The sequence below is a fragment of the Microtus oregoni genome, unplaced genomic scaffold (assembly GCF_018167655.1).
Source record: "Microtus oregoni isolate MIOR12 unplaced genomic scaffold, Mior012 000040F_ref0000088, whole genome shotgun sequence".
NCBI classification, from domain to species: domain Eukaryota; kingdom Metazoa; phylum Chordata; class Mammalia; order Rodentia; family Cricetidae; genus Microtus; species Microtus oregoni.
In genome coordinates this window covers 4907079-4931226 of record NW_024543207.1, presented here as the reverse complement: position 1 = coordinate 4931226, position 24148 = coordinate 4907079, and the positions used below count along the sequence as shown (strand labels likewise).

Here is a 24148-nt window from a genome sequence, read left to right as displayed (position 1 = left end):
TTAACATTTTTTTCCCCTAGGAAACAGATGTTACGTTAAGAACTAATGGAATATTTAGGATACATTTTACAAACGCTGAAATGGATTTTAAACTATGCAATTCTTGAGAAATATTTATTCTTTGGGTCATTCTACAATGAAGAAATTAAACAATGGAGTGGGGATAGGAAGCGGCTTCTGCTAGGATTTTATTCTCTCACCTTCGACTCTCTTTAATGAGCTACCTTGGAGCTGTAGTTCTCTCTGTTCAATTCAGGAACCGGTTAGTTAACAAACATTCAAACAAACAACAGGAAAGCTCTGAGCTAATCAGGCCCTCCTGTTACAAATGGAAGGGTGTTAGCCATCCTATTATCTCAGTGTTTTCAAAGAAAGTCTGTCTAATAGCAGTAGTGATTAAAATGGAAGGAATTTGTTCAATTGAATTATTCATGATTAATATTTTCCTGCATTGCATGCACTTATAGTTATGAATTAAAATAATTCCATATGAATATACAGAGTCATATTGATACGGTATAATTAATCACATGATCTAGTCTAAAGAAACTTTTATTCACTCTTGATGTTTTAGAATGAGGATCATTTCAAGCTATTTGTCATGGTTTTAAGATAAGGCAATTAAATTTAATGCCAGGTTTTTCTTGCTCTAATAATCCTGACTTATTGAATCATTCTTCCTGCTTAAAACTATTCTTCTAATAAAAAAAAAAATCTGGTGTTATAGGGCTGACTTCTTTTTTTTATTTTAAAATTGCACGTATCATTATAAAACTATAATGTGAACCTATTTTCTTGAATTCAGAAAGTTATCTTTATGAGTCTTCAGTTATGTTTCACAATATAATAGGGGATGATGTTTTGTCTTTGAAAACAATTTTGTGCAAAATTTTGTCAAATTTTCAAGTGTGCTGTCATGATTTCTCCCATTCTAAGCATCCGTTATTGATGCTGCAGTATTTAGTAGCCTGAATCATTTTAGAACACACACTATCCTAAAAAACAAAGTCTAAGCATAAACTCAGTTGTTTAGAGAAGGAATCACATTTAATTTTCTTCCTTCATTTAACAGTCTAGACCAGTGGTTCTCAACCTTCCTAACACTGAAACCCTTAAATACAATTCCACGTGTGGAGGCGATCCCTAACTACAACATTATTTACATTTATACTTCAAACTAACAGAAGATATCAAAAGGAAATGCTGCAGAATAATTCCTTTGTACACTATGAAAATTCGTCACTGTGACTGGTTTAATAAAAAAGCTGACTGGCCAACAGACTATGTTAAGGAGGAGAGCCTGACTAGGAGAATACTGGGAGAAAGAAGGGCAAAGTCTTGAGTCACCAGCTAGAAGCAGAGGAAGCAGAAGATGAAATTGGTAATAAAGGCACCACCATGTGGCAGAGCATAAATAAGGGAAATGGGTTAACTTAATATATAAGAACTAATTAGTATTAAACCTCAGCTATGATGAACATTTATAATCAACATTGGCTTTTCATTGTTATTTGGGAAGAGGCTGCTGAAACAGCAAAACTCTGCAAACAAGGAAAAGCTAGTGAAAAGTTTGAAAAGCCAAGTGGGGTAGAAAAAGGTAAACAATTAAGGAGAATATGTGTCAGAGGCTGTGAAAGGAGTGGACATTTTCAGAGCCTATTCTGTGAAGTAGGGAATAGTCGTGATTACGTATCTCAATTTTCCTTATGGGAACGACAAGAAATATTAAACTGATATTCGAAGTGAAAATTGTATCTATTTGAAAGATAATTTTCAGTAAGAGACATTTGAGAGACTTCTAGAAAAAAAAAAAATCCGTCATTCCATTGTGCTTTGAAGAAAGTCACACCTTATCCAGAGTTCAACTTTGAGAGGACTAATCTCTTACCAACTTCTGTATTTTAGAGAAAGGCGAGTTTCCTGTATGTTAGCATTATACGTAAAGATCTGGATATAGACACAGATCCAGGCACACATATTAGTCCTTAGGTAACTGTCTCTCCTTCTCTTAGCTGAAATGAGCCTTTGATTAAAGGAAGAAATGGAAACCTAATTGTACAATTGTTAGTACATTCACATATTCTGCTATCTGTGGAATGCCCATTTCTGAATGAAAAAATATTTAGTAAAAAAATCTAACATTCTATTCACAAAGGATGATCCTTTCAGGTGAGCCACTTATTTGAGGAAAGGATATTAAAAGTATTAATAAATCATGTCTATAAAATGGATAGTACACAACCACACAGTCAGATTGAATAAGTATTAGGAACTAATCCTTCTTTATAAATTTAATTTGTAATATAATTTGAACACTTCATTTAAAATATATGTCAATATACAGTTTACAAAATTTAGAGATAACCATACTAGCAAATATATTTAAGCCAATTTTATTGAAGATTATATGTGTATAACTATGATTTAATCTTTTGCTTAAAAGACCAGCAAAATATTCATTAAACAAACCCCCATTAATAGAAAACTTCAGGTCAAGAATACAATTTATTTTAGTCAAAACAAAACTCAATGAACAAAAGGTTAAAATCATAAAAATGATGAAAAAAAGAGTAAATATTCTGACATTGAAGCTTATGATATGAAACATGGATATTTTCCACCATTAACTTCAATGGCTTTCTTAGCTCACCTGTATGCATCATCTCTGGATGCACTTGTTTAAACAATTAACTTAATACACTGTAGTCTAAAATATTTTTAATTAGTTTCCAAGTTGCAGGAACTTACAAAACAAATACTACTGAAATTGAAAGCAAATGTTTTCATCATTTCAATTGTCATCCTAAGATATAATAAAATGTGAAAATGTTGAGATTAATAATATAAAAATCTCTCTTCAACAGAGTTTCAAGAACCATAGGTTTATTCCTAGCTATAAGTTATGGCTCTTCATTTTATTTGTGGATGTTCCAATATAGGTTATCCAGTTCTTATTAAAACTTAATAAAGCATTCCTTATCACTATGTTGACAGTGTTGGATACCTTGTTCCTTCTTAGGATGTCCTAAAATGTGATTGTAATGTTTGAAATTTCACTCTGGAGTTTCATGGAACATCAAAATATTAAAAAGCTATCTAAAATTCATCCTTGAAATATACAGCAAAATTTTCATACTTTGTCCTTTGACTCTGATATTCTTTGTGTCCTTACTACAAGAAAATAGTGCTTACCAGTATAAATTCTTGATTATTCTATTTTACAAATGAAATAACGTGTGGTCAGAATGGAAAATCACCTGCCAATAAAATGGAACAAAAGTTACAAGACCATTACGAGACTATCAGTAAGTTAAAATTGTTCTCCAATACTTTGTTACTACAGTAATGCAGATTAGGAAACACAAACTAAGGAAATTAGAAGCACTATAAAATGTTTTCTAATTTGTTTATTTTTCTCAGATTATAACATAATCCTATGCCATTCTCTCCACTTGCTACTTCCCCCAAATCTTTCCATGTAACCTTCTTACTGTTTTTCAAATTCATGGTCCTTTCGTTCATTATTGTTACATATGTGTATGTGTCAAAAATCATAAGGAACCATACTGGTAATTAATGACCTAAAACCACCTATGATAAATGTAATTTGGCATAAAAATACATGTATGTAGTTTAAACATAAATTTTCCATCTGAGCCAACAATTCTCCCTCCAAAGGCCAAAAACATCTATTAAAACCCAAAATGTCATAAGAAATGCTCTTTTCAGTTCTTGGTCAGAGTTGTCCAGGAGACTACCCAGGGACCTGCTAGAAAAGATTTGAAAGCCTCCTCTCTGAGGGTTAATTTCAGGTGCCAAGCAAGTAACCAAAATGAATAACACAAACAAACAAATAAATAAAACAAACAACAACAACAAAAAAAAAAAACAAAGTAGAAACCAACAGTCCTATCCAGCTAATAATACTCATGAAACACAACAAAGATTAACATGGCAAATAAACCTAAAAAGGCAGTATTAGCATCCATATCTTAGTTACAACCAACATCACTCTAATTGGACATAAGACCTGCTCAACAAGAGGGAAACCCTAATTATTTACACAAGATTAGTGTAGTCATGGATTTTGGAGAACCTATGACCACGATTTTATTATATCAGTATAGCACTTAAAGGCAGAATACAGAGTTGGGAAGTTCAGTTCCAGTGACTGCATCTACAATAAAACTCCCTCACCCATGACTTGGGATCACTGCAGAAGAGGGTGCAGAAAGATTCTAAGAGCTGGAGAATCAGAGATTGTTGTGAGATTGATCTTTTGGGAATGTTAGAAGCTACACCCATTAACAGGACGGATTAAATGTGAGCTCATCAAGGATAACAACAGTAGACATGCTAATGTGGGTGGTGGAATGCTTTGGAGGCCTAAACCCTACACAAAGAGCTACAAGCAGCAAAGGAATGCTGAGTATGAGAGAAATGGCCTTCCTAAGGGAAGAACACACTAATTGGTTATCCAATATTAAGCAGTCAACCTAGGAACATGCAGTCAAGTAAGCGTATACAAACTGAGCAGACTTGGGATTGTTTTAAATATGCAGATATATAAAACAATGAGAAAATGGCCTACAGATTTTAAAAACAGTAACGAAGGGTGAAACAGGAAACTTCTGGAGGGAGGAAAAATAAAGGGAAATGAATGCTATTATATTAAAACCAGCAATTTAAAGAAAAAATGATAATAAGAATCACTATCCATATGAGCACATAAAATGAGAGTCAAGTAATCAATGCATTTATTTTCAAAATAAGAAAGTGATCCAAGAATTAATAAGTACAGAAAAAATATATATCATGTTTTTTCTTTTAATTTGCAACATCTAGCCAATAAGAAATGTCTACCTATAATAATTTTTATTATAATTCTTTTAATATTTGTGAATTATCATACAGTAGAGTATCAACAAAAGTTGAAATGGAGTTTTTAACAGATATTTAAATATTTTTTGTCTGTATTTCAAAAGAAGATGACTTACTTCACTTTTAGGGGCAATAAGAGAATGAGAAAACGCTGACATGAAAGCAAGAAAGAAAAACTGAACGACCTGACAGAATACTTTATCTGAGATATGAATACACCCCTAATATAAGAATGTACTTGATGACCTTACCTTAGCCAGTGCACCTAGCAACTCATCAGCAACCTAAGACCCCACCTGCAACGTGCCTCATTCATACCTTTCTCTGAACAATGTAGTAAGTTTCTCCTCCCACTAAGGGCCATTAATTTGGATAACAAATACCAACTATATAAGGACATTAACAATGAATTGTAGGTCTTGCCCCTTCCTGCCCAGGTTTTGTACACATGCAACAGTGGAACCTGTATAGGACCAAACTAGGCCTTCTCAATGTGCGTGACACATTGTGTGACAGGAGTGTTCTGTGGGGCCCAGGCAGTAGAACCAGGACTTTTCCGTAGTGCTTGAACTGACTTTTTGAAGCCCATTCTCTTTGGAGGGATACCTTGCTCAGCCTAGATATAAGGTCTTGGTCCTGCTCCAAACTGATATGTCAGATTTTGTTGACTCTCCATGGGAAGCCTTACACTCATCTGATGAGTGGGTAGAGTGATGTGGGGGGATGTTGGGGAAAGAGGAAGGAGGGGAGGGAGTGGAAACTGGGGTTGGTATGTAAAATAAGAAAAGATTGGTTTTTTTTTTAAACAGGAATTATGAAGTGTGATTTTGAGCAAAGAGCTAATAGAAGAACATGTTGAAAATTAATTTCTCCCAATCCATCTCCCTTAAGAGCATTAAGTTTATAAGGGTGACTTTAATTCCTTGATTTACATTTTTTTATATTTAGCTTTATAATTTTTAGTCCATAGGTTGCTGTTTTTTGTATTAGACTTTTTGCCTGCACTTGTTCTTATCACTCGAAGTGGCAAACTTGTTCTGCAATGTCTTCTCATATCCTCTGGCTTTGGTAACTCACCTCCTTCCCAAGCCCTTTTCCAGTCAGGCAGTAAAAGCAAGGGAGGTGGAGAGAGCAAAGGCGTTTCTAAAATTGGTGATGGACCATATTGACAAAATCACATTAGTTCCCGGCATGTAATGAATTCTCATATTGGAAATGGCACTTCCTGTTACCAATTGAATCATCTCCCAGAAGGAAAGCCAAGTTAAAAAGCATAGATGCTTACCCTTAAATGCACCGTGTCTGTGTCTTTGAAGTAAAGGAAGTCAGGGGTGGGAATAATGATAATGGAAAGATACCACACAATTGATATGGAGAGAAAACATCTATACCCATACACGTGGAGGAAGGAAAGCCCAAGCAATCAAAGGAGAAACTCAAAGAGCATTTCAAAGAACAGTATGCAACTCTGAACTTACTAATGTGTTACTGATATATCTTAATGGTGTGTGTGTGTGTGTGTGTGTTATGAAACAAATGTTAAAACATACAAAATAAGTTGTAATTTTTACATGTTTTCTACACTATTTGTTTTAATTGCTTAAAAATAATTTTTGTAAAATTGATTTTCTTTTCCTCATAAGTAAGTAAAGATCTTCTTTCTTACGAATTCTGCCTTAGGTAATCCTATTATTAAAAAACAGTACAAAAACTTTTACATGGACAAAAGAAGTTTTAAGGTAAACAACAAAAAACTAAAATTTAATTACAATGACATCACAAATATTCCACACTTGTTGAAAGCAATCTATTCTATAGATATACGGACATAGAGAGATGACAGATAGATATAGATAAATCGATAGATAGATGATTGATAAATAGAAATATAGATGGTAGCAATAGAAAGATAGAGACAGATGATAGATCGGGCATCGATATAAATAGATAGGTGAATAGATGAATAGATGGATAGATAGATGATAGAGATAGATGATTGATATAGACAAATAGCTGATAGATAAATATAAATAGATAGTAGATTGATACATAGGTAAATGATAGAGGACAGAAATAGTTAGATACATAGGTATAGATGATAGATATGTAGATAGATGACAGATGATAGATATATACATAGATAGATAATAGATAGATAGATACATACATACATAATACATACATATGCACTTAGATATATAGTTAAAATTTCAACTTACCAGTATTATTTCTCAAAGTTAGTTTTCTAAGCTGTATATTAAGGTGCAATATGTTATTCATACAACATTAGGGAGAGCTGTCTCTCTGAAACTATTACCTGAAAATAATTTTAAACCTAGGATAGGGTTTCCTCAGATTCTCTTTGACTATTTTATCTTTAAATTTTTTCTAATTTTTGAAAATGAATTTGTAGAGCCAATGAAAGAACATCCAAAACATATATCTAAGACATATTTTTTTTCCCTCCCTGAATGGTTCTGAGTAGAAAGAATGTAATGCTGGGCAATGAAGGCATTTTTCTAGATCCATGTGTAAAAAGAGCACGAAGGTGTCCATTCATGATGGAACATCTCAGATTGCTGCCTCACATTGGGCAGAAGTGTACTTGTCTGTGTCAGTCCCAGTTAAATTTGTAACTTTGCATCATTCTTATTTTGAGTCCACTATGGAAAGATACATCTTCATTGCTACTAATCACTTTTTCTCTCTAGCTCTCAATATTTATTCTTCAATATGAATGTATGTAAACTTGAAGTAGCTGTCTGACATGCAAAAAGTTCAAGAGAATAACATTATAATCAAGCTTTACCTTATTCTTCATCTCCTATAATCATAAGACTTTTCCAGTCTTGTAAATTTCTCATTTGAATAAAATTATATTACATAGCTGCTATAAGAAATCAGGTTCAACAGATACTGTAAAACCAGAATAGTGAATTTAAAATGTATCATTTATATTTATATGTCTAATCTTTAGATATAGGATAAATATAGACATAGGTATTACTAATAAAAATATTCTAACCTACAAATATATAAATGTATACATGTTACTCTGACACTCAAATGCAATTTTTCTTTAATGGTTGACACTAACAAAACCCATGAATATTTATAAGCAACACTTCATTACAGGGATTCACTATTTGCATCTTCTATAGCCCATTACACAGCAAAGTGATGCTGATTTGAAAATATAATAACTCTTCATTGTCAAAAATTACATCAAAGAGGTGACTTCTGAATAAAATAATGCAAGATAGATGAATACTCTTTTATAAATAATTATCTATATAAGTATGTTAGAGAGTTATTTATTTATTTAATTCCTAAAATGGGGGCTTACTATCAAAAATATAAACTCAAATATGGATATTTTGAACTGTCTTTGAACTGTTTTGAACTCTTGTGTAAGAAAAGGCAATAAGTTCAAAGCCTTATTTAAAAAGTCCTCCAGGGTTAGGGATACATGTTAAAATAACACAAAACATTTATTTTAAAACAAAAAGACAGAGAGACATATGAATAGAGAGACATAGATACAGGTGCAGAGGAGGACAAAAATGATTTAAATTTACCAATTTTGAAACAAATGATCAAGATTTGAAAGAGACAAAATTATCGTCTATCCCTTCAATTAGATATTTGTTTTCCAATACATGTTCATTCAATATACTTTTAAAAGAAAATAAGCTGTTACTGTCAAGAAATAATACCACTAAGATAATTATCCTTGGCAATTTTATTACTACTAGTGTATGCATGCTTACACAAAACAAAGCTTTTTCAATGTTTGTACAACATTTTCACTATAAAACTAATCTGTTCTTAAGAATATTATCAATTCCCTCTACTAATAAAAAAAATCTCAAGTGTCTTTTGAGATGACCCTGAATTAAATAAAGATGTCAGATAATTAATTGGAAATCCACAGTGTAATATGAAGGCTTTGTACTGACAAATGTAAAATTATTAAGGTATTTTTGCTAAGTCTCTAATATTATATAAATAGGATTTCTGATTTCATTATAATCCATATTTTATGTAATAGCTTCTCCACCCACCATTTGTGTGGGCAAAGAGATTATATTTTGTTCAGTCCTCAAAACTGTGAAGATTAAGTGGAAACAATTATTTCTAGGCACAGCTTTTCAAAGAGCCTAATTCACCCTTTTCACTAAATTACCTAAAACTATGACAACTCACAGTTTAACTTTTTGAGAAATAAAAAACTCTTATGTTAGCTTTCTTATTTTACACGATATATTACCTATAAACACTGGATACAAAGTTAAGTTACCTTATATGTCATCATATAATAATTATTACAGATTAACTTTTATGTACTCATAAAAATAATTCTTTTATTTCTTTCTAACTTAGTAAACACATTGAGTTTGTACAAACATGCTCGTATAACAGGTAGCAATATGTGCAAATCTATACTCTCCCATTAAAAACAGAGCTGTATATGTAGATGAGCATTTGAAGCCATAAAGGTTTTACTTTGTAATTTGAACTAGATGGCTTATCTCCCTTTTAAAATATGATTTGATGTCTTAAAGACTGTTATAATAAAACACATGAATGTGAATATTTGGTGACCCACTTCTGGAACTTACATGAAATTCTACCACATCCTGAATGTGGAGGATAGACACATGCCTGACAATGGAGTCTAGAAAAAAACACCCCTTAAAGAATGACCCTAAATACTGCACTTCTACAAAAGCAGTATAAATGGTCATTACTTTGTAAAATTGATGATTATTTTTTATTTGACAGCAGAAGAGGTGAACGTATGTTTGTCACAGTGTGTGTGTGTGTGTGTGTGTGTGTGTGTGTGTGTGTGTGTGTCGGACAGAGGGCAAGATGCATGAATAGCACCTTTACCTCCAATATATGGGTAATGAGTGCCAAGTTCCAGAAAGAACTGTACAGGCTGAAGTAGCTCCACATTTACATTAGACCAAGGAGTGAATTACTGGTGTTCATTTGCTGTGAGAACATTATGTAACATGCAATGGCTCTCTCTTTGCTTAGAACACCTTCCCAAGAAACTTGTTTTTTGGTTACTATGACTTTCCTGAGGTACTGTCAAAAATGGGAAGAAAGGTTCCAACTGCATTAGAAGTTATAACAATCATATAGAGAACCTGTAGGGGCTTCACATTTTAATATAAATTCTGTGGGACATAGTTCTTTCTTTAAGTGTAGCTAAAGACATATGAATCAAATAAGTGAATCAAATAACAGTGCTTAGTTACTTATATTTCCATTACAAGTTATACATGTTTGAAGTAAAACAGAAAATAAGACAAGATTAAGTCACCCATGCTTTTCATAAGTGTAGAACCAGTCCCTAAATTGTATGAGGAAGGATTTTTAACCATATTTATGGAATAGCTTCAAGCTTCAAGCTCTGTAACAAAAAGGACCAAGAAATTTCTGATTGAGACAAATAGAAGATACGAGAGCACTCATTCATGTATGACTGTTTTGTAAATTGCTGAATTAATAAGATAGAGGTACAAACTGTGAATATTATTCAAATATTGGGCACTTCTACTATTTCACATTGGCTGTTCTAAATGTGAAATAAAATAAAAATAAACACACCCATAACATCCCCCCCCACTAAACAGAAGAACCATGAGACTTCCATTGTTGATTCTCACCCAATACATAAATTTTCACAAAACAAGCACTTTAATCTTCTACACAATTTCCATACATTATGTATATGCAGCATAGGGAAATTTCATGGGGGGAAAAAGACATGAAGTTGAGAATTGAGTAAGATGGGAGGATATGGGGAGTGTTGGAGGATGGAAATGGAGGCAGAAATGAGTGAAGATACAATCATATTTCTTTATGTATATTCTGAAGAATAAACAAGATTATAGGAAGAATCCAGACTGTGACATTGCCACAGGCGTAGGCGTTTTATGACAGTCCTCCTATAGAAAAGCTCCAGAGAATCAATGGAGTCCACCACTTTGCATTTGTATTGTGGCTAGCGGACCTGCTCTGTGAGTGCTAAATTTAGGGAGAAGCACATTAGCCTGTTAGAGCTGCAATAGAAATGCTTAAGAGTGAAAGGAGACTCCCCTCACTGCCCTTGCCATGCTTTAGTGATGAGCGTAATAGGGGTTCCGGGAAGAGAACTAAAGTAACTGTGAAAGTCAAATCTCTGTCAGGATGTTCAAAACCACAAAAGAGTTACTGCATTCCATTTGTTCTCTGTCTCTGATCTGTCGTCTATTACACATCTGCTTATCATACTTCTAGTAACACCCACCTACATACCATTACCTGGTCCAGCAATATCTATCATGAATCTACTTATCTGTCATCAGTCAACTGCTACCTACCCTCAACTTACCTACTTACCTATCTACATATCTATAGCTATCTAGCTTGCTAACCAAATTTTCATCATTAACATTTTTTACAGATAGCTGACCAGCTTTTGTAGGTAATCAAACCCCTTTCTATATGTAAACCAATACTCATAAAGTTTTGTTTTTTCTCCTGGATACAACTAAAATATCAGCTCTATATCTAAAGCTCTAAAGTTTTATATAAACTTCTACTGAGGCAGCACTGTTATTTGTAAGAAATTTGGGATGTATTTAAAAGAAGAAACACCTTTTCAACAAATTTGCACACACAGAGGAGAAACATGTTTAATCCTAAGCAATTATCTCATGTTCTACAATTAAGAATGGTCCTGTTTAGAAACATCAGGAAATTAAGAATTAAAAGCATAAACATAAACTTTGTTGTGTAAACATCCAAAATATTCTACATCTATTAAAAAATCAGCATTTCTTCAAGTGCAAATTTAAATCTAAAATATATTTAAATGTGTGTTTGTGTGAACCAAAAAAGGATCAAACCAACAGCCAGTTACACTGAAGCATCTACTTGAAATCCAATAACAATCTAGGAATATTTCCAGAGAGAACAAGTCTCAGACACCATTGCTGATGACACACTTGAATGTATTCTTCAAATTAACTTTGATTTCAATTTATTCTTTCTTCTTACAAGCACTAAACTGTCATGTTACTCATATAACTTGTATTATGTAACTTTTAGCATTATCTAAAACATAGAGGCTGACTTCTTTCATGCATCTAGAACCATTGAAGAAAGCAATGTATGTCCCATAGGCTACCAGAGAAAAGGCTGATATACAGCAAAAAGCATCAGTGAATCTCTCTCGCATGGTGCTTGAAAGCATGTTGTATTGAATAGGCTGTATATGTAAAAGAACAGAAGAAAATAAAATGCAAAGGTTAACCCACCCCATGAAAGGTGATATTCAGAAGAGGTTCTGATCCATTTTAAATTTATCAAGTCAAAGCTGCACACTGTTTAGAAACATAATTTCTTATTAACTTGAGTTAGTATCTGGCTACACACAGCTATCACAATAGGTTTTTATTGCAATTATGCACATAAGCCTAATAATGGTGATCCAGTTACATAAACCAGTTGAAATACTGTTCCGGGTACTTACATGGTGTGATACAAGAAAACAGCATTTCTACCTCAGAAAATTTTGTCACCTTATAGAACTAATTAATTCCTTATTAGTATTGCTAGTTCTCTTTACCTTGAAGTCTGGTCTATTACTTTCAAGTTGGTATTACCATCTGCTTTTTCTAAATCATTACTTCATTCATTATTGCTGGCTGGAGTTTGCTTATCATTTATACCTTCAATCTTCTCACTTTTGAAAGTGTGTAATCATATGAGATACCGTTTTAGCATTTCGAATATTTTCTATTAAATACATATGGTATTTTATGTACATGCAGAAAACTTCAGTTGATCTGGTGATAAATTTGATGACAAAATGTTAATACTAGCTGCTCATTTCTGTCCAGGTTCTTTCCTGACATGCGACGGAGCAGCCTGCTATTTGATCTTCCGTATCTTTCATAATATCTGCTGAAACTGGCACTCGCTATTCTCATAGTTACACCTATTCCTTCCTCACCTGACACAGCACTGCCTAGGCAATAGATCACTTTGAGAATCTGAGACTATAAATCATCTTTTACCAAAGGCAGGAGAGTGTTTTAATCATATTAAGAACATGGAAGCTAGCTAATTCTTGTGACTTCATAGAAATCATGAAAAGAAAGCAAATGAAGATTCTCTCCTACTTCATAAAAGTTACCTCTTTTTCTTGATATCATAAAATTCATATATTTTTCAGACTACATGATTTGGATGTATCATGAAAAATATGCTTAGAAACTTCTTGTGTTTATAACACAGCATAAGAAATGACAAGAAATCTCCAGAAAAATAACCAAGTTTTACAAATCTATTATTCATTACATTTTCATCAAAACATTCATCAGACAAATTATTATCAACTTTTTTGATACAGTGTGTGCCTTTCGTTATACTATTTTAATGTATAACAATCTCTGAGTTCACTCAATCTATAGTGGCTAAATTTTACATCACTCTAGAGACATTATACACAACATTATAAAAAAACAAGCTTATTTTTAATATCATGGTGCTTATAAGAAATTGCTTAATCTAAATTGTGATATTGATTCTGCAATGAAAGGCAAAACAAAAATTGTTCTAGTAAGTCAATGCATTTTCTTATGATTTCAAACTCAAAAATGTCAGATGCTGCTCTTGGCAGACTTTCTCATTTTCATTAGGTTTCAACATTATTTTATGTTGTCCAATTACAGCCAACAGGTATGTATACATATAGGATGTTTCTATTAGTGAGAACCATATGTGTTTACAGGAATGTCTGTTATCAGGCAAAAAATTATTATATTAATCCTAACGCATGAAACCAATTGACAAGTGAGACATATTTCAGGTCTACTATCACATTTTTTATAACTGTAAAAAGAAATTCACATTAAATTATGAATGCTGGTGCCTTTACATTTTCCTAATTCTGACTCAAAGTAGTTAACAAAAGTTATGAGAAAACTAGAGAACCATTTCAGGTTCATAGACATGAAAGTATTAATGACCACATTAAAACAGAAACAAAAAGCAAACAAAACCAAATAAAAAGAAAATTCCAAGCCAGTACAGTGAATCAATATAGTTTGAACTTTGCTTTTATTTTTACAGTAATAATCCAGAAGCAAATTTAAGGACTATAAAAAATAACTTGATGGGTATCAGGAATTTTAAAAAGTAAAATGAGAATAAAGCACTAAATGTTTTCATTTGAATATGTATTTTTTTTTAATTATATAAACCGTATTACCTGCTGCCAAATATTGGAAGAGAGCAGAAGAGCCCAGATAAAATACTTGCGAGGAGAGAAGCAGTATCTATACTACATTCTAAGAAAGGAAAAACTGCTTTGCTTCTGTTTTCCGGCAAATAAATAACGCTTACCTTATTTAGCAATGGAACGGAGTTAGCCTCGCTCAGCAGGCGATTCAATTCTGCCCTGGCTTCTGTCTCATTCCTCCCCTTTTCATACTGTCTTCCCAGACGAATCTTCCTGCGTCTCACTGTGCCTCTCTTCCAGCACCACTTTTAACTCAGACAGGCAGGAATCTGAAACCAAAGGAACTCTCTGATTGGCTTCCATTCCGCGTTTCTGATTAATAAGAAACGTCGCTCATATAAGAAGATATTGCAGCTGATGGCGCTGCAGGGCTCCAGGTTTGAGGATTGGGCTGTGGCAGACCCCTCTGAGCAGGGCGATTTGCAAGTGAAAAAAAGTGGGAGGGCTGAGGGAGGATTTGTCAAAGACCCTCATAAGAGAACACAACCCAGTGTTTTTAGTCTCGGTTAATCAGCTCTGTTTAATCTGTTTGCAGTAGGGAAAGAAAGGTCACAGCATGTCTGTAACCCGTAAATCATCTGCCGAATATGTACATCACGTGGAGCTTACTGCTGTTCAAGAAGGATTCTGCGAGTACTCTGCACAATGCCCTGCTCCCTACTTCAAGGCAATGCCAAAATCCGGTCTGAGAAACGAAAGAGAAAGAATGTGGAATTTATTCAACGTTGATAATCATGAAATTTCATCAGACTCTTGAGCTTATTATATAAAATCTGCTCTCAAAAATGGTAATTTTAAATTGCCTAATAATTGCCGACTTGGCATGTTCTTTTTCTTTAAAAGGAACAATTTCACATCGTTTGAAATTTCTAGAATACTCATTGTTTTACTTAATTACACAATTGAGAGTGTTTGTACTTCCTGGGGAATGTTCAAAAAATAATTGAACCCTAGTCACCTCACAAAACTGCAGGAGCTATCTGTGGGAGTCCTTGAGATATGTTGCCGGCCTCTGAGAGAAGGTAAGCCATCAGAGGAAACCTGTGTCTGAAGGGAAGTCCCTTTACTGCTGCTGGAAATGGCACAATGAGAACAATATTGACGAGTCGATAAATCCTTCTACAAAGAAGTTCTGGTAATAGTTGTATGAAGTCCGCAGTGGGAGCGTGTCTCCCTTTCTCACAGCTCGTTAAACCACAGTAAGTAAATAGCTTAAGTGCCAAAAAATATCAATATCGCATTTGATGCTTCACGGAGAAACAGATAACAGCAACAAAAACTTTCCACATTTTTCTTCCAATAGTGAAGCTCATCTCATCAGTAGAGTGTCGACGATGAAGCTGCCTTTCCATGACTTGTACCACATGAAAATGTATGTCTCAAAGACCAACACTAATTCTTGGAGAAGGGTAACTCTACAAGTCCCCAATTACTGCAAGTGTGTGGTGGATGATAACAAATAAATATGCCGAAGTTATGGAACAAAGTAAGGTTTAGCATCTTTTGTCTGTAAATGAAAGCAGGTAAATATGATACAGATTCCCAGAGTTTGATGGATCTACGTGTCTATGACAGCTTAACGAATTCTTCATGGATGTCCCCTACCTTCTGGAGAAAAAAAAAAAAAAAGATTTAAAACTCAGAAGTTTCTTCAGAATTATTTCAACCAATCTACATGCTACTTTAAATAAAATCAGTTTACAGAAAACAGTTTTCTAATACAAAAATTAACTACTGTGTGTAAAGGAAAATACATTAAACAAAATATTTCATCATAGTTTAAACTAAATATTCACAGGTAAAAGCTTTAAATCCCTTATGTTGTACACATTTAATTCCCTACTGAAACATTGCTGTAAGGAAAAAACTGTTCTGTGAGAAATGTACAACCCAGCAGAGTGTTCTATAACCTAATTTGAAGCTATTTTTACTAATCCAAAAAAATATAGAAAGAATGTGTTACCAGGTTAAAAAAAAATTGGCAACTGCCTCAGGAGGTTTCTGGCTTTTACTCCTTAGTGGGAATACCCTGGAAAGAGAGTATAGCTTAAAATTATCCAAACACTTAGGAAATATGTTTCAAATGTATAACTCTTTATGTCTCTTCTAATATTATTAGTAATCTATTTCATATTAAGGAGATGTGAGCAAACGCCTACATTTCCCAAACATGGCAAAGAACAAAGAAATGGTTCTTAGCAAGTCTAGTTCAGAAAGCCAGTATATTTTAATGAAGTTGCTTATAGGGCTATGGGCAACCTGTGGGTAACTTCACCACTGAAGGAAAACAAACAACAAAACAAATGAAAAACCTCTTAGAAATGGTTAAACGTCTGTTTACGCTTAAGGAGATGTGAAATCTTAAGCCACTCCCCTAACACCTTTAAACTTTTTATAAATCTTGGGATGGGGCAAAGTCCTATCCTTATTCTCTTCTGGTAACTAACTGTCCATTAGTACTTAAAAAGGGGTAGTGGTTAGTGAGCCCTTTGCCAGTGCCTAAGATTGTTACTTTGACTGGCCCAGGCTTGTGCAATCCTTCTTTTGGTAATCATCATTGTAAACAGTTCAGAGACTAATGGCCACACCTGCAACAGAGAATAACATCACAAAGCATCTTGTATAGCACATACTAAACTTTTCTGGTTGTTTTTCTCATTTTAGGTTACTGAGAATCAAATAAATCTTGGGCCTTATCATTGTTAAGGATATACTTAGCATCTAAGCTACAACACACTTCTAGATTGCCTTTTTTTTTTCATTTTATTTTTTCAAGACAGGATTTCTGTTTAGCTCTAGTTGTCCTAAACTCTGTAGATTAGGCTGGTCTCCAACTCATAGATCTGCCTCCCAAAGACTTGTGCCACCATGCCCTGTCAAACCTACTTTTTTTTTTTTGGTTTTTCGAGACAGGGTTTCTCTGTAGCTTTGGTGCCCGTCCGGAAACTAGCTCTTATAGACCAGGTTGGCCTCGAACTCCCAGAGATCCACCTGCCTCTGCCTCCCGAGTGCTGGGATTAAAGGCGTGCACCACCACCGCTCGGCCTCAGACCTACTTTTAATGCTTGGAGAAATTAACATAAATATGAATCAGGTATGCACAGAGGTATTATTTTCACCACAATTTGTGTCTGCAGAAATTATATTTCTTCTGGGTATTTACAATTCAAAATTCATTAGTAGAAATGCAAAATACTTAACTCTGGGTTGAGCTTTCTTTCTTTTTGATTTTATTTATTTATTTATTTATTTATTCACTTTTACTCTTCAAGACCAGCATTAATTGGATGCTTATTGGGCAGTCATTACAGGACTTCTGACTTCTCTGAAGAAAATTCCACAGATGAAACCACCATTGGTACCAATGGCACACAACACCCTTCGCATTTTCTCCTTCATATCCTGTCTCTGTTTCCTTTTCCTTCACACTCTTTCACACTCTTGAAACTACAAGCTAAAGTGAAAATTTCGTAAATGAACTTTTGTTAAAGTCAGGTTTGTGACAATGCAGCAGAAAGTCTACACTTAATGGTATCAAGATGATAATTGTATATGTTTTCTTTTGTTAGCTAGTCAATTGTTTACTTAAGGTCAACTTGATAAATCAATAGAAATTTTATTCTTTTTTCCTTTATTGAAAATAGATTCTTTTCTCACACAGTATATCCTGGTTCTAGTTTCCCCTCCCTCTACTCCCAGTTTCTCTCCACTTGCCCTCCCCTCCAGATCTATTTGCTTTCTGTCTTTCATTAGAAAAGAACAGGCATCTAAGGGACAACAACCAAACATAACAAAATATAAATTAGGGCTTTATCCTGTCATCGTCAGAGAAGCTTCATCTGGAAACAGTAAGGGACAGAGAACACTATTCAGAGAGAGAGAGTCTAAATTAGAGCACTCCATCAAATTCCTTCCCTCAGAGCTCAGGGAATTTGATGGAATATGGGGCAGAAAGAGTCTATGACTCGAAGATACTATGAGGACAAGGCCCTCTGCTCAACTAAGCAAGGCACATAAGAGTTCACAGAGACTGAAGTAGCAAGTACAGGGCCTACATAGGTCTGAATAGGTCCTCTGTGTACATAGTATAGCTATAAGGTTAGCATTTTTAAATGACAACTGACTGTGAGAATGAAGGCTAAGAAACAGTTCAGGTAGCAGGAGGCTCTAGTGTCTTTCTTCAATATCTTAACAACAATACAATGAACAATAATTTAGAATATTATTAATATAATGACTATCTGTGTTCAAATTAAGTTGAGCATTACCATCAATGATTAAGTGTTGCTCATAATATATAGCTTCTTGGTTATTTAAAAGTCATTTGTTAAAGAAATAGCAATTCATTATTATCTCCTCTAACTCAAATTCAGTATCCATTTTCCTTGATACAACACTTTCTAATTTGCTTTTGCTGTTTATTTATTTTTTTTTTCTGGTAGGAAAATTTAGTTGTAAAGAATGAGAAAATCTAATGTTTTGATTTAATCTACTGATTGATTCATGTTGCATTTATTGGTTGCATTTCAAGAGTAAGTTTGTAAATTTAACGATTAAGTTCTTAAAATAGGTAGGGACATTAACTCACAGCCTCCATAGGAGCCTCCCATGCCCACTAGGAACACAGGTAGAAAAATGAGAATTGATGCCCTTCAAATAAGTTAGCATTTACTTTTGTGTTAGTGTGGTGATTTGATTTATTCAATGGCACTGGATAGTATAACACACTGAAGTAGTACATTACATTTGTTTGATCCTCACATGGCAAAGATTTCAGCCAAAGATCCTCTTTGAGTTTAGCTTTCCGTGTCTTTTAAAGATGAAATTTGTCTTATTTGTCCATTACTTTTACTCTCTGAGTTTAAATAAATGTGTTTTGTTTTGTTTTGTTTTAGATAGAGGCACAATACATAGTCCAAACTGATCTCAAGTTTATATTAATCTTCCTGCCTCAATCTTAAATTTCTGGGATAAGAAACAAGAGCCACATTATTGATTTTAAAAAGTTTTCATATTTTAACTTTATTTTAATTTGTTAAATATGTGAAATATATTAAGATATTGTACATAGCTATGACAAATATATTTTAAAAGTTGAATAGACACACAGCTAGATATTTATGGGAGGTAAACATATCTGAGTTTTGACTTAAATATTGGCTAATATTATAGGACACACAAATATTAGCTTTATGCATACAGAACACAGTGAAAATCACTGACAGAGAGGACTAGATAGGTTGAGTGTGTTTCTTTAAGACACTAAAAGTGTAATTTGTAGCCTTAGACTGTAAGTAAAAGTGACCCTGAGGATTTTATTTCAAACTAACTAACAGAACAAACTATTGGATCATGTTGCCTGTCTAGTTCACATATCAAAACAAGCCATTCTGCAAATGACAAGGTCAGTGGTTCTTGGCCTCCTAGTCTTGATGACACATTAAAATGTTGCCTGAGTCTAGTTATTCAGAAGCTCTAAACCTGATTTTTATGGTAAGTCACAGATTGTGGGAAATTGTGTCTTTCAAAGTATTTATAACATATCTGTAACCAGCAAACAAGGAGATTAAAATTAATTTACACAAATAACAACCGCAGGTAGGTGATAGGCTTAATCTAATGGGTCACAATTTCAGCTCTTCTTGGGTCAGGAGAGAGGAACCATGTGATCTAGGCATTCCATAGTTCCACTCTTTACATGTATTTTTCACAGTTTTCATAATTTTGTGATTATTGTTACTTTTTCTGGCATCATACATTTTACAAACTTTTTTTGGTCAAAAATTTCAGTTCACTACTTTTTTGTTTATTTGATTTTGTTTTGTTTTGCATTTTCATTCTTCAGGACAAGCTCATTGTCTCTATCATCTTTTCCTCCCAAGAGCCAACTTTGCTTTTTTTTTTTTTTTTTTTTTTTTTCAGGCTACTCAAATGGGCATGCTGAACATTCTATCTTTTGTGTCTTTGTTGTTGAATGGTCCACGGCACTCATTACAATATTAGCAGCACAAAAATTACATACACGTTATACACCAGGGCTCAGACACAGAGACTTCTAATTTTCAATAAGTCCTGCGGTTTATAAAAATTGTTGCAAGCTGTTTCATTCTAAAAGATCGGCTATTTATAACTATCTAATTATCTGTTAATTAAAAACTAACTGTATCTGTGCAATATCAAAGATTAGCAGGAAAGTTAATCTAACAAATATCACCAACACATTTAACAAGGAAATATATTACTGGTCAAAACTTTGTTTCACAGATTCAGGTATGTGTATATTACATCAAAATGCTAATATGTGCATATTAATTTCAGATCCTAAAAATGCAGAAAGAAATTCAAACAGACTTATGTTGTAATATTTTAAATACAATTTATGTACTCTTTTTAAGTAAGATAATAGTAATTTTGCATACTAGGAAAAAGAATCCATATTAGAATTAAAGTTCAGGTAACATCACCCATCTAAAAACTGGGAACATGTTTGGCCCACCTGTAATGCTAGTGTAAGGAGGACCTATAGACATGCATGTGCATACACAGAGAAATACATTCATATACATCTGTATCTTATAATAAACACACACACACATATAGACACACATACGACCCTATCAACTTTTAATACCCAAATATGATATTAACTACATTATATATAAATTTAACGTTGATTAGACCCACAATAAACATAATGTTATAGACAAATTTTCTGGCCCTACAGGTCAAGAATTAGATTTTGAATGGCAATTTATACATGGTCTAAATTATTATTGCTATAACACAAAAGTGATTAAGCCTAGCAATGTATTATTTCTATGTATTATTTCTATGTATCTGTATGTTACATACAGACTATCACATTTCATCTTCCAGGCTCACATATTTGATTTTGCTACTGAATTGTAAACTGGAGAAGAATTACAACTAATAACTTAAGTAATTTCAAATTACATTACTTATAAGCTGTGTTGTCCCAGGCTGTTAACTAATGTTTCACAACCTGTAGTTTCACACAACAGAGAAGGAAAAATGTCAGAAACATCAAATATCACTTTTTTTCAAAATGTCTGTTTAGAACAAAGTATTCAATTGTTCTTATCTCCTCCAACTTTTATAGCTTTTCTGAAAATCTTTTTATTTCTCCCATTCAATAAAACTTTTAGGCCAGTGCTTTAATTCCCCTGTACAAACCCAGTAAAACATGTTTAAACAATAGTTCTTTCACGTTCTGAAACTTGAATGATTTAAGTGGCCAACAGCTTTCTACTTTACTTCATTTTCTTTTCCCTGATTTTTCCACTAGAATTAGCTAATCATGAAAGACTGAGGTCAGCCCATAGCTAAAGGGGGGAAAGACATAGTCAACCTGAATTAGAATAAAAGCCTCTGAGCTTTTCTCCCCTGTGTGCTCCCTCACCTAGTTTGGAATACCATCCTTGCGAAAGAATTTTCTAGCTGAATGACTTTCACTTTATTCCTGTGTGTTTTATATGTGTGCACAACACTAAGATTACACCTTGTTTCTTTCAATCATGATGAGGAAATGCCATTGTTCTTACAGAAAATCTGTTCTTTTAATGTTTTCTACTTAATTGCTATTATAGTAATATCGTTTCTTAAGTGCACTGAGAATGTCGAGTAATGTATTTTTATTGAATTCCCTCCAGACTTATTCTCCCAACTTTTCTCTTATCAACCCCCAGATCTCTACCACACTGCAAGGTCAAACTATACAGAACATACTGACCTATAACTCCCAGAGATCCACCTGCTTCTGACTCCAGAGTTTAGGGGATGTATGGTGTGTACTACCGAGTTCAGTTGAGCATCTGGATGTAAGTAACTAGATACAAATTTAAAATACTTACATTTTATTATTTTCAGTATCTGTTTGCTTTGGTTGACATACATATTTACATGTATTTATTTGATACACTGTGCTGCATTAAATAATGATTAATGCAGGAAAATTCTTTTAAACAAATAGATGTACCTCGAAAAAGGACAAAGTCTCAAACTACATCAAAATTTAATTTAGTTCCATTAATCTGTTTATGCCATTCTATATTTTATTATGTATAGTTATGGTTTGTCCCCTCACAAGGATTAGGGGCTGCTCACACCAAATTAAAATACCATGTTATAGTTCATTTAAATTTGGGATTGCATAAAACAGTGTACTGTTTTTTTTTTCTTTTGCTGTGATAAATATCCCGTCTAAAAGCAAACTGAGGGAGGAGAGGGTTTATTTTAGCTTGAACATACCTAAGTCACAATCCATCACTAAGGGAAGTCTGGCATGAATTGAAACAGAAACTATAGAGAAATGCTTCTCCCGAGCTTGCTCTTTCCAGCTCGTGCTAGCTAGCTATCTTATATAGACAAGATGCACCTGACAAATCCCTCTTACATCAGTTAACAAACAAAGAAATATCCAATGGATCTGATCGTAGGCCATTCTTCTATAGGCAATGTGACTCTTGGTTGTATCAATTCAACAATAAAATTAACCAGGACAAAAGGCAATGTTAGTTAATACTTTGCATGATATATGAATTCAATAACATAATATGAATGAAGGTATGTATAATTCAGAAAATCATTAGTCTGCATTGAGGGAACAGGTTCTTAGAAAATTGTTTTCCGAGAAACCAAGAGAAGTAATTCAGATTTCATTTGCTCAGACTCTGAACAGAACAACATGAAAGCATTATGTCTTGCTTGTATAGAATTAAGATTCAGAAAGAAAACCTAACAGCAATGTCATCTATCAGCATTAGTTTTGCATTTTATTTCATTCATATTATTTTATCTTAAACTGTATTAATCATTCAAGACCGTTATATGTTATGTAGTTTTACAATGGAATGTAATTCTTGGTGCTTTCGACTTTAAACATGGTTATGTTCACTTTATCTATTGTGTCTATATTTAGAATAACTGAGACTATCAATCTTATTCCAAGAATCACTGTGGAAATTAATCTAAAAAGTTAAATAATAGCTTTAAGTCTTTAAAATTCCCATATATTTATCTAATATATATTATATACTTATCATACCCAAAAACCTTACCCTCAAACTTCCCTTAGCACCTCTGGCCCCATTTGTTCCCCATATTCATGTCCTCTTTGTTTGTTTTCTATCAAGAACAATCACCTGAGTCCAATTAGTACTACCAGTGTACATATGGCTGTGTAGTCATTCACTGGAATATGATCAAGTTGCCAGCTGCTGCAACCTCAAAGGAGAGTGACTTGCCCTCCCTCAGAAGCCCACAACTGCAATAGCTCTCTTCAAAGCAGTGTGGCCTCAGTCTCTAATCTGTGCTGGGATTTTCTTAACTGGTTTGATTTCATGCAGGACTTGTTCAGATTAATGGCAGCTGTTGTGAGCTGATGCGTGCAATAACCACACCAGTTCCAGAAGCCAACATTTCACAGATGAACTTTTCACGCCATATTTCTTTTATGCTTTCTGATCCCTAAAGTACCAAGTTCTCTGAGATTTGAATGGTGCAGGTATACTGCCGGTGTGAGGTTTATGGGGGTTTTAGTTAGATAAGATGCTGTTCATGTTTCCATTACCTGGGCAAGATCTTATGGCTGGAGGGGCAATAGGCATTAGAGGAGAAGCTACTGCATTTTTGCTAAGAAGTCATACTCTTAGCGTCTACATCCTAAATATTTACATTGAAATCAGCAGACTTGTGTTGCTCTCTGCCTCCATCAGAGGTGATTCTTCTTTCAGTAAGTAGTGAGTGGTCTATGCTGAGACTCAGGATTCCTCAAAGCACTACAAAAAATAGATATGAAGTGTCAGCTATAAATAGGTCACCAAGCCACCACTATCTAAGAATGATTGTGTTGAATTGCAATAATTAGACCATTTAGTTTTAACCTAATCGCTGATCTAGCTGGTTTTAAATCTTCTTTCTCACTCTTTAGTTTTCTATGCCATTTTC

General features: G+C 33.7%; 1 protein-coding gene across 2 annotated transcripts in view; it reads right to left on the bottom strand.

Annotated features, from left to right (window-relative positions):
- Cdh9 (cadherin 9) overlaps positions 1 to 14420 on the bottom strand; it is a 97667-nt gene extending 83247 nt beyond the window's left edge. The window contains exon 1 of one of the 2 annotated variants that reach the window (XM_041632228.1): positions 14287 to 14420. The gene's annotated coding sequence lies outside the window, so the exon portion shown is untranslated. Of the gene's footprint in view, positions 1 to 3192; positions 3239 to 14286 lie in introns of those variants that run through there. The other variant, XM_041632229.1, reaches the window with a different exon arrangement.
- Positions 14421 to 24148: the final 9728 nt, after the last annotated feature.